This window comes from Somniosus microcephalus, chromosome 3 (genome assembly GCF_052327205.1).
Source record: "Somniosus microcephalus isolate GS21.2 chromosome 3, FLI_Smic_1.0, whole genome shotgun sequence".
NCBI lineage: Eukaryota > Metazoa > Chordata > Chondrichthyes > Squaliformes > Somniosidae > Somniosus > Somniosus microcephalus.
The window spans coordinates 143,157,368-143,174,497 of record NC_140989.1 but is presented as its reverse complement, the minus strand read 5'-3'; the positions used below and the strand labels follow the sequence as shown (position 1 = coordinate 143,174,497).

Here is a 17,130-nt window from a genome sequence, read left to right as displayed (position 1 = left end):
AGATGGTACTTCTGCTATCAGGGTGATTGAAAGGCAACTCTGGCGAGTACTCATGCTGCATTTTAAAAATAAATGAAGCTCGCTTGTATCGTGTGATGAAGGTGAAATCGGAAGCGTCGGATTAGAAATGATTCACTGGAAGTGAAGAATGAGCACCTTGCCTCTCCATTCAGAACATTGACTTTATCTGTCACCAAGGTGTTAAGACTTTCAAAGGTTGAATTTATTGACTTCTGACACCGAATCTCAAAATGTCCATGTTTGTTTTATTGTGAGTCACCTCTGAGTCAAAGACGTATAATAGGCACATTCATTTCCAGCCAATTTGCCCAGCTACATTGACTTAAAAGCAAATTTATTCACGTCCTGCGCTTAATAAGAAATTTAATCACATCTAATGTGAGAGACTGAAAGGCAAGTGGTGAAGTTTCTGACTCAGATGGAATTGAAGGTGACTGACAGGAGTACCTTGGTCGGAACTGTACAACATTCTTCAAACAGAAGTTATGCAAGGTGGATTTTCTCCAAAGCATACTGAGACCCACCTTGTTTTTTAACTATTTATTCCCAATTCCAGGAAAATATATTTTGGCCTTAAATTATTTAGGCGTCACTGATACTTTTCTCTGCAAGATTGAAAATTCATTTTTATCGCTACGTTCGTCTCCTTTCAGAAACGGCACTTAACGGGATTCCGTTGTCCTCATTATCCAACCAGCTGCAGGAAAACTCTCTCCAGAATTGGCACCACCCTTGTTGTGTATGTTGAGCTATAATTACCTGAGAAGGCATGTTTTTTTTAATGTAAGGTTAATAGTGCTTTGTGTACAGAGAAAAAAGGATCAATCTTGATGAATGGCCAAGATATTTTATCTTCATCGTGTCTTCATTGCTGATGTGCTAAAAAATGCTTTTTACAGAACCCAAGTACAAACTGAAAAACTGAGCCAGATTGTCATTAGTTATTCCAAGAAATCCATCATTTACTTCACTGACTCTGGATTGCCTATCACTGCTGAATTTTTTATGGTTTCTGTTCTGTGACAACATTTGCAAACATTATTTACAGATGTGGCATTGAATCTTAAAGTGTCTCACAAAATTTGAATTGCCTCATTCAAAAGATAGGGAGGATTGTTTCCTTGATTGCCTTATTTTTTGATGGGAAAGAAATGGGCTTTTCAATTCCGTAGGTTGCGTAACTAATTGCACCCGAACAAAACGTTATCATCTTCTGGGTTTTGAATTATTGTTCTGTGGATATCAGCTTCTTTTTTAGCTTAACTCAGCTAGTAGCACTTTTGCCCTTGAGTGAGACGTTTATAGATTCAAGCATTGCTCCAGTACTTGAGGGCGTGCGACCATGTCAGATGGTAAGATGCTGAACTCAAATTCAATACGCTTGTTCTAATAGTTCAGGTGGAGGTGAAAGATCCCATGGACAAGTCACTGCTATTAACATAAACAAAGATCAGCTTCCTCAGTGGTATAGGCAGTAGACCTTTCCAGCTGGTGTTCAGTTATACAGACCTGGAATGTTCCAAGTTGATTTTCTGACTTGTGCTGATGTTAGGGATGTTACATTTGGTCTCAGCTATGCTGGGGGAAGGGAAGAAAGAAAATCGGTCATGGTTCATGCTCCAGATCATTGTCCATTGACCCCCCCCCCCCCCATGCTGGAAAGTGCTAGGTGAGGGAAGATTCAGCTGTCTGGGCTTACACATGAAGAATGGTCACTGGGATGAGATTCTGGGGAGTTGATTGCACCAGTGAAGCTGTACCCTAGCATGAGTCAGTGCTTTCAGGAGAGGAGGAGAGCAAATTGGAGTAAGAAAGAATTAAAGGGTTAATTAGTCAAATAATGTGAACCAGTGACTGATTGTGACTGGCGTAACTGCACAGTATATTAGTATACACACTGCAGCACTAGAGTGGCAGGATGTGATTCCAATAAACTTCACCCCAGCTCTATAACTCATTCCTGAATCAAGGTGTTTTTGAGACAGCGGCAGTCCTGTGAATTTAGTACTTTAGTTCTGCTTAGTAGATTTTTAAGATGGCACCAGCCAGCTCTGGAGGGGTGAAAAGCAGCTCAATTGGCCTAATGGGAATTGTTAAAGTGCCTCTGTGCTCATCAGAGTCCTCATTAAAGTAAATTACAAAGGAAAGGTGAATAAAAACAATGGCTGTAAAATGGTACTGAAATCCACTTGAGTGTTAGACGTGGAATAATCTACAGTAATCTGGACCTGTGCAGTCGGAGTTTTCTTTCCACTTCTAAACTTGCAGTTTATGATTCCAATCATGACTGTAGTACTCATTCTCATGAAAGCAAAGAATTGAAGAGCACACATTTCTCCATAGATTGCTCAATATGTATTTGTAAATTCCGAGGAATTTAGGAATGAGAAAAGGCAATTCAGCTCATTCACTGTGCTCTTTCATTTAGATTCTCATTTGAGACTCTCACAATTTACTTTTCATCTGCTGCCCACCTCAAAACCTTGCAATTCCTGCCGCATCAGGAATCTGCCTTTTGACTAGGTCACCTGACCTAGATTAACTGTGCCCGCTGGCAGTTTGTTTCATAAAATGAGAAGATATTCCTCAAGTCTCCCATGGAGATTTAATGAGGAAGATATATCTTGTGCTGCGGTCTGTCTGTGCTGATAACATAAGAACATAAGAAATAGGAGCAGGAGTTGGCCATTTGGCTCTTCGAGCCTGCTCCGCCATTCAATAAGATCATGGCTGATCTTCTACCTCATCTCCACTTTGCTGCACTAGCCCCATGTCCCTTGATTCCCTTAATATTCAAAAATCTATCAATCTCTGTCTTGAATATACTCAACGACTGAACCTCCACAGCCCTCTGGTGTAGAGAATTCCAAAGATTCACCACCCTCTGGGTGAAGAGATTTCTCCTCATCTGAGTCCTAAATGGCCGACCCCTTATTCTGAGACTGTGACCCCGGTTCTAGACTCCCCAGCCAGGGGAAACATCCTCCCTGCATCTACCCTATCGAGCCCTGTAAGAATTTTGTATGTTTCAATGAGATCACCTCTCATTCTTCTAAACTCTAGAGAATATAGGCCTAGTCTACTCAATCTCTCCTCATAGGGCAATCCCCCCATCCCAGGAACCAGTCTGGTGAACCTTTGCTGCACTCCCTCTATGGCAAGTATATCCTTCCTTAGGTAAGGGGGCCAAAACTGTACACAATACTCCAGGTGTGGTCTGATTTAGTTCATCTTGGAGAATGTGGCATTGGTGCACTATGGTTGGCCTCAGCACCTCCCTCTACCCCAAGCTGTGGAAGGCATCGTAGATCCCTGCTGTAGCTATCCATTCACTCCTGCTCAAAAGTTGTGTATGTGCAGATGTTGGGTGAGGGCAGGATGGATTTAACTCTGATGCCCCATGGTCGAACGGGTCACTGAAGTCACAGGAAGACTTGCCATTTGGACAAGCTTTGGAGAGTTGCCTTGTGCAGCTTTTCACAACATGAAACGTGGCTTGAGGAGACGAAGGGTATGGGAGAACTAGCCAGTGAGATTATTGAACAATAAGTGAACAAGCGAATATCTAACGTAATCTAAAGGTGTCAGCCGTGGCTCAGTGGGTAGCACTCTAACCTCTGAGTCAGAAGGTTGTGGGTCCAAGTCCCACTCCAGAAACTTGAGCACAAATTGAGGCTGGCACTCCCAGTGAAGTACTGAGGAAGTGCTGCACTGTCAGAGGTGCCGACTTTCAGACAAAGATGTTAAACCAGGGCCCCGTCTGCCCTATCAAGTGGACGTAAAAGATCTCATGGCTCTATTTTAAAGAAGAACAGGGGAGCTATCCCTCAATCAACATCCCTAAAGCAAATTATCTGATCATTACCTCATTGCTGTTTGTGGGACCTTGCTGTGCACAAATTGGCTGTTTCCTACATTGCAACAGTGACTACACTTCAAAAGTATGACAATCCGGCAGCTTCATGGTCACTTTTACTGATACCAGCTTTTTATTTCCGGACTTTTTTGAAACTGACTTCAAATTCTCAAACTGCTCTAATGGGATTTGAACTCGCATTCTCTAGATTATTAGTCCATGTCTCTTGATTATTAGTAACATATCCACTACAATGCCATACCACTGAACAATTATCTTAATCTATCTATATGCATGCATGTAGCACAAGTTTTTTTTACTGTGAGAACTTGGTGCAGCTCCTTAGCTAGCAAAAGCTATTGTAAAGTCTTCCTGTTATGAAATAGTTTTTGTCTTCTCCTGGATCATACAAGAACCAGATAAAAGCGGATTTCTGTGGGAAATGTTTCCTTTTTCCTTAAATGCCTATATTGCAAAGGACATACTGCACGAGAATGAAACTTTCCTAATCCGGTTTAGCATTATTCTAACCTTTTTGACAAGTCTGAACTATGGAGATTATTTACAATTTAACTTTACTGCAGTGGGAGGTATCAAGACAAAATGGTTCATAAAATGGAAATGCTTTCTTTATGAGGATAAGAACCCATCTGGCTACATTGAGAAATAGGACCAGACTGTAATTGGGTTATTCTTTAAGTAGACAGTATGAATTCAGATAGCCGCAGTGTCTGTTTTGTAACCTCAAGCTTATAACAAAATATCCTTCAGAATCAGGTAGTGGCAGAGTGCTTGAATGTGACAGCGAGCATAAATCAGGAGGTCAGCATTATTAGATCCTAATGATGGTCATTCGGCTTCAAATAATGATGCAAAACCAGAGGGAACTGTGCCATGAATCTACTTTGAATGGGGAACATTGCAAATAAAGTCCAGGTCCTACACAATTTAAATCATTCTGTCAGAGGTGTGTTGCCTGATTATAATAAAACATTACGAATTGTTGTTTCTTTAGAGGAAATAGTACTTTTCATTCAGAAGTAAGACAGATAGATCCATTAGTGAACATACTTAACGTTCATATTCTGTGATTGAGAAAAGAAACCAGACTGCTCACCCTTCATCTTCCCCTGTGCACCCTAAAGTAATGGTTCATGTCCCATCTTGTACTATGTACCCTAAACTAACAACTCATACCCAGTATTGCGCTGTATACTCTAAACTAACTGCTCAGGTCATCTTGCACTGTGTAGACTAGACTGACAACTTGTCTCATCTTCTGCTGTATACCCTAATCTGACAGCATATGCCCTATTTTAGGGTGTGTACCGTAAACTGATAATTCACATCCTAGCTCCTGCTGTGTACCACGAACCATTCACATCCCATCTTGTACTGTGTATCCTGGGCTGTCAACTCATAACCTCTCCATTCCCGCTGAATAGCCCAAGGCTAAAATTGGAAGATATTTCCTCTCTGAATTTGTTTGATGGAGGAATTTTAGATTCCTTTCTTCTGAATTCTAATCTCCTTGCTGCAGCTGCATGCACACTCGTCACAAGATACAGATCAATATGGTATAAAATATGATGGTAGCATCATTTATTGAAACTTATGTAGAATGTCACAGGTTTAAATGGAAAGAGCACAAAACTCTAGAAATATTATTGACAGTTAAATTAATCAGAATTCCCTTGATAAATGAAAAGGCAAGTCTCGATCTTAATCATAATAATGCCTTGTTTTACCCCGCCATTAATCTCAATGGTAGAAAACTAGGGGTGTAATCTCCTTTCTGCACTATTTTCAGTGTACTATTTACTGTGCGTGAGTAAAGTTCCTGTCTGTGCTATTTGAATGCAGTCAACTTGTTTAATTGAAATGGTTTAGGGATTATGTTAGAACAATGTGGACAGATCAACATGAGCACATTAGCTCATCCACTGAAGATAGTGCAGAGAGGAAATTGAACCCTTTAGTATTTTAATCTAATCTTTTAAATAACATGCTGTCACAGTGACTGTTTTTTACGAACAAGCCTTTTGGTTTAAACTGAGAAATGAAAAGAGGAAATCCAAGTAATCTTTTTATTTTCCCACAGTTTCTGTCTAACGAGAGTTTAGTGGCTGAATAATCCTGTTAATGCTATTCCTTTCTCAGAATGTACCACAGATCTAATGGGGTTGCCATTTGCAGACGTTCCTGCTCCCCCTCCCCCATACTAATGAAACACCCACACCCACACAGTGCTCACACCAAACAGTAACTGTCATCACATAACCCCCCCAACTCGGGTTGCCGACCATCCAGGATTGTCGTGGACTCTCCAGGAATTAAAGATCAACCTCCAGGACACTGCTATGAGCAATCCAGGAGAAAGATCATAGGGGTGTTAAATAAAATGATGTTTTTTTTCCATTCGATTTGATCACTTTGGTTTATTAGTTGTAAAAATATTGGCGATGGTGGCTGGGGGTGGAGGGAGAAAAAGGGATGTTTGACCAGGCAGGGTATTTGGGGGTGGGAGGTCATGTGATGAAACCTCCAGGAACACGTCCAACCAGAGTTGGCAACCCTGTCTCCACCCGCCCCCCCACCCCGCAGCCTCTGCCCCCCCAACCCTCCTCCCCGCAGCCTCTGCCCCCCCAACACCCCCACCCCGCAGCCTCTGCCCCCCCAACCCCCCCACCCCGCAGCCTCTGCCCCCCCCAACCCCCCCACCCGCAGCCTCTGCCCCCCCAACCCGCCCACCCCGCAGCCTCTGCCCCCCCAACCCCCCCACCCCGCAGCCTCTGCCCCCCCAACTCCCCCACCCGCAGCCTCTGCCCCCCCAACCCACCCACCCCGCAGCCTCTGCCCCCCAACCCCCCCACCCGCAGACTCTGCCCCCCCAACCCCCCCACCCCGCAGCCTCTGCCCCCCAACCCCTCCACACTGCAGCCTCTGCCACCCCAACTCCCCCACCCCGCAGCCTCTGCCCCCCCAACCCGCCCACCCCGCAGCCTCTGCCCCCCCAACCCTCCTCCCCGCAGCCTCTGCCCCCCCAACCCGCCCACCCCGCAGCCTCTGCCCCCCCAACACCCCCACCCCGCAGCCTCTGCCCCCCCAACCCCCCCACCCCGCAGCCTCTGCCCCCCAACTCCCCCACCCGCAGACTCTGCCCCCCCAACCCCCCCACCCGCAGCCTCTGCCCCCCAACCCCCCCACCCGCAGACTCTGCCCCCCCAACCCCCCCACCCGCAGCCTCTGCCCCCCAACTCCCCCACCCGCAGACTCTGCCCCCCCAACCCCCCCACCCGCAGCCTCTGCCCCCCAACCCCCCCACCCGCAGCCTCTGCCCCCCAACTCCCCCACCCGCAGACTCTGCCCCCCCAACCCCCCCACCCGCAGCCTCTGCCCCCCAACCCCCCACCCGCAGCCTCTGCCCCCCCAACCCCCCCACCCCGCAGCCTCTGCCCCCCCAACCCCCCCACTCGCAGCCTCTGCCCCCCCAACCCTCCTCCCCACAGCCTCTGCCCCCCAACCCCCCCACCCGCAGCCTCTGCCCCCCCAACCCCCCCACCCCGCAGCCTCTGCCCCCCCAACCCCCGCACCCCGCAGCCTCTGCCCCCCCAACCCCCCCACCCGCAGCCTCTGCCCCCCAACCCTCCCACTCGCAGCCTCTGCCCCCCCAACCCTCCTCCCCACAGCCTCTGCCCCCCCAACCCTCCTCCCCACAGCCTCTGCCCCCCCAACCCCCCCACCCGCAGCCTCTGCCCCCCAACTCCCCCACCCGCAGACTCTGCCCCCCCAACCCCCCCACCCGCAGCCTCTGCCCCCCAACCCCCCCACCCGCAGCCTCTGCCCCCCCAACCCCCCCACCCGCAGCCTCTGCCCCCCCAACCCCCCCACCCGCAGCCTCTGCCCCCCAACTCCCCCACCCGCAGACTCTGCCCCCCAACCCCCCCACCCCGCAGCCTCTGCCCCCCAACCCCCCCACCCCACAGCCTCTGCCACCCCACCCGCAGCCTCTGCCCCCCAACCCCCCCACCCCACAGCCTCTGCCACCCCACCCGCAGCCTCTGCCCCCCCAACCCGCCCACCCTGCAGCCTCTGCCCCCCAACCCTCCCACTCGCAGACTCTGCCCCCCCAACTCCCCCACCCGCAGCCTCTGCCCCCCACCCCACAGCCTCTGCCACCCCACCCGCAGCCTCTGCCCCCCAACCCCCCCACCCGCAGCCTCTGCCCCCCAACCCCCCCACCCGCAGCCTCTGCCCCCCAACCCCCCCACCCGCAGCCTCTGCCCCCCCAACCCCCCCACCCGCAGCCTCTGCCCCCCCAACCCCCCCACCCCGCAGCCTCTGCCCTCCAACTCCCCCACCAGCAGACTCTGCCCCCCAACCCCCCCACCCGCAGCCTCTGCCCCCCACCCCACAGCCTCTGCCACCCCACCCGCAGCCTCTGCCCCCCAACCCTCCCACCCGAAGCCTCTGCCCCCAAACACCCCACCCGAAGCCTCTGCCCCCACCCCCAACCCTATTCCCCCCACCCCGCAGCTTCTGCCCCCCCAACCCCCCCACCCGTAGCCTCTGCCCCCCCACCCCCCCACCCGCAGCCTCTGCCCCCCACCCGAAGCCTCTGCCCCCCACCCCAACCCTATCCCCCCCACCCCGCAGCTTCTGCCCCCCCAACCCCCCCACCCGAAGCCTCTGCCCCCCCACCCCAACCCTATCCCCCCACCCCGCAGCCTCTGCCCCCCCACCCTGCAGCCTCTGCCCCCCCAAAACCCCCCACCCGCAGCCTCTGCCCCCCAACCCCCCCACCCGCAACCTCTGCCCCCCCACCCCGCAGCTTCTGCCCCCACCCCCAACCCTATCCCCCCCACCCCGCAGCCTCTGCACCCCAACCCTATCATTCCCACCCCGCAGCCTCTGCCCCCCACCACCCCCCTGCTGTCTCCCGTTGCAACCTTCACATTGATGCAGCCATGTTGACATGACCTCATGCTTGGCAAGCCTGTGGCTGATGCAAGTCCTGCAGTGATGCAGCCAGAACCAACAATTCAAAGACTTATAAAAGTAGAAAATGCTGGAAACACTCAGCAGGTCAAGCAGCATCTGTGGAGAGAGAAACAGAGTTAACGTTTCAGGTCGATCATCTTTCATCAGAACTGCCAAAAGTTGCCGATGTAACAGATTTTAAGCAAGTGCAGGGGCAGGGAAATGGGGGAGAGGGAAGGAAAGAAGAAAGGGGAAGGCCTGTGACAGGGTGGAAGGCAGGAGGGATTAAATGACAAAAGGGATGGGATGGTGCAAGGCAAAAGGGGGTGGTAATGGGACAGGTAAAGAAACAAAAGTCCAAAAAGTCCTTGGTTTGTGCGATACTCAAAAATAGAATTATTCATTTTTCTTTGACAAAACCTGGCATGAGTTGCACAACTATAATGAATGTATTTGTCACCACAACATTTCCATATTATGCTGCCGAATGTGGTTATCCTTGCTGTATTTGTGTGTTCTGCTTTGTTGCAGGATCTTGGGTGGGAGTGGTCATGATGTAATTGCACTGCATGCTGGGGAACAGAGCAAACAGCTCCTTTATTTTCATTTGATTGATATATTCTTGACATTTTATGCCATTCTCTGAAGTAAGTGCATGTACTGCTGGAAATGGTCTTAACCATTCTTGTGGAACATTTAATTAGCAATTTGAGTTAATGACTTTATTTTTGAACACGTATTATAGAATCATAGAATAGTGCAGCACAGAAGGAGGCCACTCGACCCATCAAGTCTGCGCCGGCTCTTTCGAGGAACAATCCAGTTAGTCCCATTCCCCTGCTCTTTCCCCATATCCCTGCAATTTTTTCTCCAAGTATTTATCCAATTCCCTTTTGAAGGCTACTATTGAATCTGTATCCACCACCCTATCAGGCAGTGCATTCCAAATCCTAACCACTCGTTGTGTAAAAAAGTTTTTCCTCATGTCGCCTCTGGTTCCTTTGTCAATCATATTAATTCTGTGCCCTCTGGTTACTGACCCTTCAGTATTGTTGATTTCTTCTTAATTGCTGTTATTAAGGTGAAGTTGATACCGCTACTGCGGAGTAGCATACTTTTTGGATTCAAATGTAGAGATACCAGTGGTGGTTGGACACGCTCCTGGAGGTTTGATCATGGCATGATTGATCACATGACAGTTCGGTTCACCACGTGATGCTCAGTCAGTAGAAGTTGGGTCCTCTGTAGTTGAGTGTCTTTGCACCCACAGTACCAGATCCAGCAAGTGTTGTGTGTCCTCAAAAGGGGGGGGGGGAAGAAGAAATTGGGAAAAATTGCAAATTTTTAACCTTGGGTCCTATAGTTATGAACAGAATGAAATAGCTATCTTATTTCAAACTGTACATTGTGGCACTTTCAGACAGGATTCTTGAACTACTGATAAAATATAGATATCTTAAGTTTGTATATTTAGTGTTGATCATTTATATTGAAAGTTAACAATAGTATTATACAAAGTTAGAAGAGTGTACAGACAGACAATTGTCAAAAATAATTATTTCCACAATAACATTTTATAAGCTTTAATGAAAGTAATGCTACAACTAGATTGTCCTATAGGTGCATTAAGCTGGGTCCATAAACCGTCTGAAATTCCTCATGAATTGGATTGAGAGTGTGTTATTTGTGGTGGTATAAATAGAAGTAATTTGATACATTGATCTCCTTTGAACATTTCTGAAATGCATCATCTCCGCTGATTGGATCTTGCTGTGAAATTTTCTCTGATGTGCTATTTTTCTCTATTCAGTGCAGACCAGCAAATGCAATTTATTTCCCCTGACTGTTCTTTCCCCTGGTCTGCCGGACATACCAGGAGCAGAAACAACCTGCAAAGCTGGAGTACCCACCTGCCGCCCTGGTCATTCAGAGAGTCGGGATTGCCCTTTGACTGGGCAGTGCACACGCACATGCGATCCCGATAGCCCGAGCCTGGCAACTTCACTTTGCAAAGGCTGGCGGTGACCCGCTCATTCGTTTCAAATAAAGAAGGACAGAGCAGGACCTCATGGAATATGTAGGGACACCAAAAACAGGGACAAAGCAGGCTGGAAAAGAAAGTCCAAATCCCAAAGTGTGAACTCTACTTCCCTATGATTTTTCTCCTGGGAGATGATCCTCAATTTCTGGAGACTCCTGACCAATCCAGGAGGGTTGGGAACCCTAGTCAAGTGAGAGGATCAGGCTCTTCCAGTTCAAGGTGTAACATGGTCCAGATGCAGAATAATGCTCTGTACTCTAGTCCAACAAATATGCCTTAGCTAAAACACCAGTGGTGATTACACCCTCCCTGAACTAAATTACTGGTTTTGGAATAACTTGTGCCAAATTGTGGACTTCTTGTGCTATGGACTCAAGCCAAACAAGAACTTGGTTGAGACCATCTAAACTCATTTCATTTAAGACCCTTGCAGCCTGCAGAAAGGAGGTTTTCATCCAGTCAGTCTGGGCTGGATTTGAGCTTGGGCCATATAGCTAAAAGGGGAAGTCCAGAACCAGGGGTCACAGTCTAAGGATAAGGGGTAAGCCATTTAGGACAGAGATGAGGAGGAATTTATTCACCCAGAGAGTGGTGAACCTGTGGAATTCTCTACCACAGAAGGCAGTTGAGGCCAATTCATTAAGTATATTCAAGAAGGAGTTAGATATATTTCTTAAGGCTAAAGGGATCAAGGGGTATGGGAAGAAAACAGGGACAGGGCACTGAATTTGGATGATCAGCCATGATCTCATTAAATGGTGGAGCCTGCTCGAGGGGCCGAATGGCCTACTCCTGTTCCTATCTTCTATGTTTCTATGGTAGCATCCAGTCCACTGAGGCTCCCAATTGTTTTACCTCATTGGTTACTTATGTCATTGAGAAGGAGACGTATTTAGGCTGCATTTCAAAACAAGAACATGTTATTTCCAGGATCATTAGTTATCCACTCTTAGAATGGCTGCTTCTGTAAAATTGGGTACAAGTAACTGCTTTGCCTGTGTAGCAGATAGGCCTATTCTAAGAATCTTTTGGTAAGCTCGATGTTAGCTGCTTTAACAAAGCAATTCACCTTGCCAAAGCAATCATTGTTTAATGACAATAATTGATTGCATTTAGTGTACTGTTATTTTTGCAACAAAAAGTGGGGTCACCCAGAGTTTAATAGTGTGCAGTTAAAAGCGCTATATCAATGCAAGTTGTTGTTGTTATGCACCAGCACAAGTGACCGTTTGCTGATCAGCTTAAAAGTCACAAAGAAAGGTCTATACATGAAACATCAACTGATTTGTGTTCACTCAGCTGCTGAGTGTCTCCAGCAATTTCTGATTTTGACTGATTTACACTGATTTAGCCAACACACCAAATTTTGTGATACATATAATTAAAGGGGAAGTTTCACATCAGTAGCCTGTTTAAAAAAAATAAGAGTTGACAAGAATCGTGACTACCCGTAGATTCTTTTGAGTTTCTTGTCTGAAATTTGTTAACTACTGTATTTTCTAAATATTTCATACGAAGTGGTGATCTGACTTATGTTGATTTATTAGCAAAACAGACTCCTTTTCAAAGCAACACGTGAAAGCCAAACAATCTTTTATGTGTCACCAGTCTGTGTGGATAAAGCTTTAGCCTTTTATCTGCATCTTTTAATTCCACCAGTTTAATTTGTAAGATGTCTTCTGGTATTGGCTCAGAGGTTTTATTAGTTGATAAACTGTAGATGCTTTTGACTTGTTAGCTTAATGGAAAAGGAAAGAACTAGAAAACACAGTGCTCTCAGCGGATAAGGTGAAATGAAAATGACAGATAAGTTCGAAGAATGAAACCTTGATGCAAGCGACGGGTTCTCAACGTGAATATGAAAAGGTGGTTTACACGGATTATCGAAGCATATAGAATTTCTACCGGCTCAAAAAGAGTTTGCAATTTAACCTTCAATTAAGAATTGTAAAAGAGAAATTTGTTACGGTTTGAACAGTAATCCGTTGCTCTCGATGAGAAATTAAGCTACAAATGTGACAACGAAGGCAGCACTTCACTGGGGATCTGCTCTAAACAATTTTGTATGTAAGGTGGTTGCAGAGAGCAGTGTTCATAATGAATGTGCAGCAGTTGTTCCTTTGCGCAAAACGAAGGACCAGAATTGCTGATAAGGTACTGGACCATCACAGTAATTGAAAATGGGTGCAGTGCTTTCATTTAAACAAGACTACTTTGTCCTCAGATTACCCTTGTCTAAATAATGTTATTTTTCAGAATTCCTATGCCTGTTGGTAATTCATCAACTAAAGGGGTCAATTTCCCCGGCCAGCTATATGGAGTGACTCTAATATATGCAGAATCCTAGAGTAGGCCAAGCGATCAGACTTCATTAGCAAGTTTGTCAAATGTTAATGGTTGACTCACAAGTAAACTCATAGAACATAGTCTGGATAAGGTGTACGAGATACAGTATCCCAAAGTACATATTGGTTTAAGCTATAATATCAAGATGGGCATTTTAACAGATATCTATCCATCAAAGTTTGTAGAAATGATAAGATTCCCGATTGCCCTCCCTTTCCTAGTCGCCCCCAGCCCCCCTCCCGATCGCAACCCCTTCCCCTTTATTGCCCTACTTGAGGGCAGCTACTGGCGACGTTGTTGCCTGGGAGTGCCTAGCAGGTGTCAGCAGCTCGCCGGTCTCATTTAAATGAGGCCTGAGGCCCAATATCAGGTGCGTCTCGGGCCTACCCTTTCAGGCACAGGGATAGTTCTCTGCACCCAGTTCACGATGGCAGGCTGGGGCGTATGCATTTCTTGGTCACTGAGTGTGAAGAGTTATCAACTATACAGATGATGTAAAGCACAGTCTTGGCGTTTATCACCCATCAGTTTTAATCAGGCCTTCTGATTTTTGCGTTTTTTTCTGAATTTGGGTCCAAAAATTGGTTGTAATTAACCTTGAGCAAATGTGTTCCTTTTAGATCAAAGTGAAGTAATGTTTGTGACCAGAAAATTTGGGTTTAATCAGTGATCATTTTTAAAAGGAACAAATAAAATAATGACAAATATTGTTGATATGATTGGACCTGTATCATTAGCTGCATTACATCAGAACTCTGGTATGCTGACATTGATGTTTTAGGGCATATTGGGTTTAACCCTGATTTTGGAATTCATCTTTTGGGGGTTAATCAATGAGTTTGACTGAAATCCTAAAATCAGGTGCCTTCGTTTTAAATGAGGTAAAGCAGCCTGTTAACCTCTTTAGAAGCCTTTCTAGCGCAATCTCGACTTAGAAACCATTTGGATAGCTACAAAGAAACAGCAATATACCGGACTAGAAAAGACCCTTACAATCAATTGGGATGGACCCGTAGTCCAGACCTCAAATATCCAGCCATCTAACACTTGATTTTACCTACACAATTTGCCTCTCTGAACTATTCATTCCAAGCATTCACCACCCACTGTATAAATTAAGTAAATCTGAATCATTTCTTAAATTTCCCCCTCAAAGGTTCAGACCATAGGCTCTTGTTGCAGAGTTCGTGACTATATCAAACATATTTGGGTTTACTTTATCTATACCCTTTGAGTATTTCAATAAGATTTATTTTTCAAGCATAAACATTTCCAGTTTCCAAAGCTTTTCCTTGTCGCTTAACACTATTCATGGATCATCGATTTAGTCATCTTCTCAGTACCCATTCCAAAACCAAGATGCCTCTACTGTAGTATGGCTACCAAAATTGTACAAAAATACAGCGGGTGGGGCTTAACCATTTATTCCTCAGCCGACACCTAAAACAGATGGTCATTTATTTCATTGCTGTTTGTGGGAGCTTGCTGTGTGCAATTTGGCTGCAACATTTCCTACATTACAACAATGACTACACTTAAAAAAAAAGTACTTCCTTGGCTGTGAAGAGCTTTGGGAAGTCCTGAGGTTGTGAAAGGTGTTATATCTTCCAAGTTTGCAGATGACAGAAAGCTGGGTGGGCGTGTGTGCTGTGAGGAGGATGCAGAGAAACTCCAGGATGATTTGGACAGGTTGGGTGATTGGGCAGATGCATGGCAGATGCAGTATAATGTGGATAAATGCGAGGTTATCCACTTTGGTGGCAAAAACAGGAAGACAGATTATTATCTGAACGGCAAAAATTGGGAAAAGGGGAAGTGCAACGAGACCTGGGTGTCCTTGTGCACCAGTCGCTGAAGGTAAGCATGCAGGTGCAGCAGGCGGTTAAGAAGGCAAATGGTATGTTGGCCTTCATAGCGAGAGGATTCGAGTACAGGAGCAAGGATGTCTTGCTGCAGTTGTACAGGGCCTTGGTGAGACCACACCTTGAGTATTGTGTGCAGTTTTGGTTGCCTTAGCTGAGGGAGGATGTTCTTGCCATGGAGGGAGTGCAGCGAAGATTCACCAGACTGATACCTGGGATGACAGGAATGACATATGATTGGGTCGATTGGGCTTGTATTCGTTAGAGTTTAGGAGACTGAGAGGGGATCTCATTGAAACTTATAAAATTCTAACAGGACTAGACAGACTAGATGCAGGAAGGATGTTCCCGATGGCAGGGGAGTCCAGAACCAGGGGTCACAGTCTAAGGATAAGGGGTAAGCCATTTAGGACTGAGATGAGGAGGAATTTCTTCACCCAGAGAGTGGTGAACCTGTGTAATTCTCTACCACAGAAGGCAGTAGAGGCCAATTCATTAAATATATTCAAGAAGGAGTTAGATATATTTCTTAAGGCTAAAGGGATCAAGGGATATGGGGAGAAAGCAGGGACAGGGTACTGACTTTGGATGATCAGCCATGATCTCATTAAATGGCGGAACAGGCTCGAGGGGCCGAATGGCCTACTCCTGCTCCTATTTCAACAATCTGTGCTTTAATGTACAAATCCGGTTGAATGCCACTTCTGGGGAACTGGAAAAATATTCTCAAGTAAATATTGTAATATGCATTGTTATCCAGTAAAATACTAACTTACGACACTGTTTGCTCAGAGATGTGCGAGGTCGTAAGTAAAGTGGAAGACCTTTTTGCTCGACACACAACCTCAATATAGAATTTTACACATGACAACACACCATTGTCGATTGTGCCATCTTTCAGGGCTGCTCAACTGAATTATAGAAATTTCCTTGGCTTTTGTCCTTGAATTGGATTTGTGGGGGTTTATTGAAGGCGAGGACTCGCTCACAGATTAATCTACAAAGCTTTTGGCTTAAAGAGTTTCGAGCGAGAGAGGTTTGATTGATACTGTTTGATGAGACCAGCATTCAAATTGGTGAAACCTTTATCTTAATTGTCTCCCACACAGCGAATCAGTCTTTTTACCTTAGCAATTACACAGATGATTTTTTATTCAGCACTGAGCATGCACAGTTAACAAATGGCAATTTTTATAACTGAGCTTTACTAAGTGTTTCAATTTAATAAAAGGAGCAAAATAAAAAAATAAAGTCTGGTCTTTTATTTTGCGTTGCAGTGTGTATTAATTTTGAAGTACTGCAACAGCATAAAAACATCAGCAACGACAACTTGCATTTGTATAGCGCCTTTAACATAGTAAAACATCCCAAGGCACTTCTCAGGACCATTCCCAGACAAAAATTGACACCAAGCCACAACAGGAAATATTAAGATCGGTGACCGAAAGCAAGGTCAAAGAGGTAGGTTTGAGGGAGAAAGGTAGAGAGGAATTTTAATATACATACTGTATATAAATATTTGCAATTATAAATTGGATTTTCAGTGAAAAAGAGACTTGTACAGCAGGTAAAAAGAAGAGAAAGAAAGACTTGCATTTATACAGCGCCTTTTACAACTTCAGGACATCCCAAAGCACTTCACAGCCAATAAAGTACTTTTGAAGTGTAGTCACTGTTGTAATGTAGGTAAAAGATTACAAGGAGAAAGCTGGAAATCTGAAATAAAAGCAGAAAATGCTAGAAAGACTCAGCAGGCCAGGCAGCATCTGTGGAGAGAGCAAAGGAGTTAACGTTTTGGGTTTGATGAAGGATCCACACCTGAAACTTGAACTGCTCTGTTCTCTCCAAAGATGCTGCTTGGTCTGCCAAGTATTCCCAGCATTTTCTCCTCATTTGTTTTAGGTAGAAGATGCTTGATTCATTTTTTCTTCAATAACTTCAGTTCGTGGCTTTGAGTAGTACAGTGTGCTGCCAGACTAGAAATTACTGCCCATCATATTATCACATGAATATTTGTCACATTT

The 17,130-nt window shown here is 45.9% G+C and overlaps 1 protein-coding gene across 11 annotated transcripts in view; it reads left to right on the top strand.

Moving 5' to 3' along the window:
- plcb1 (phospholipase C beta 1) overlaps positions 1–17,130 on the top strand; it is a 1,372,871-nt gene that overhangs the window by 847,486 nt on the left and 508,255 nt on the right. Inside the window, exon 1 of one of the 11 annotated variants that reach the window (XM_085981710.1) lies at positions 634–760. The exons of the other annotated variants lie outside the window; for them this stretch is intronic. The gene's annotated coding sequence lies outside the window, so the exon portion shown is untranslated. Of the gene's footprint in view, positions 1–633; positions 761–17,130 lie in introns of those variants that run through there. 11 annotated transcript variants of the gene reach the window in all.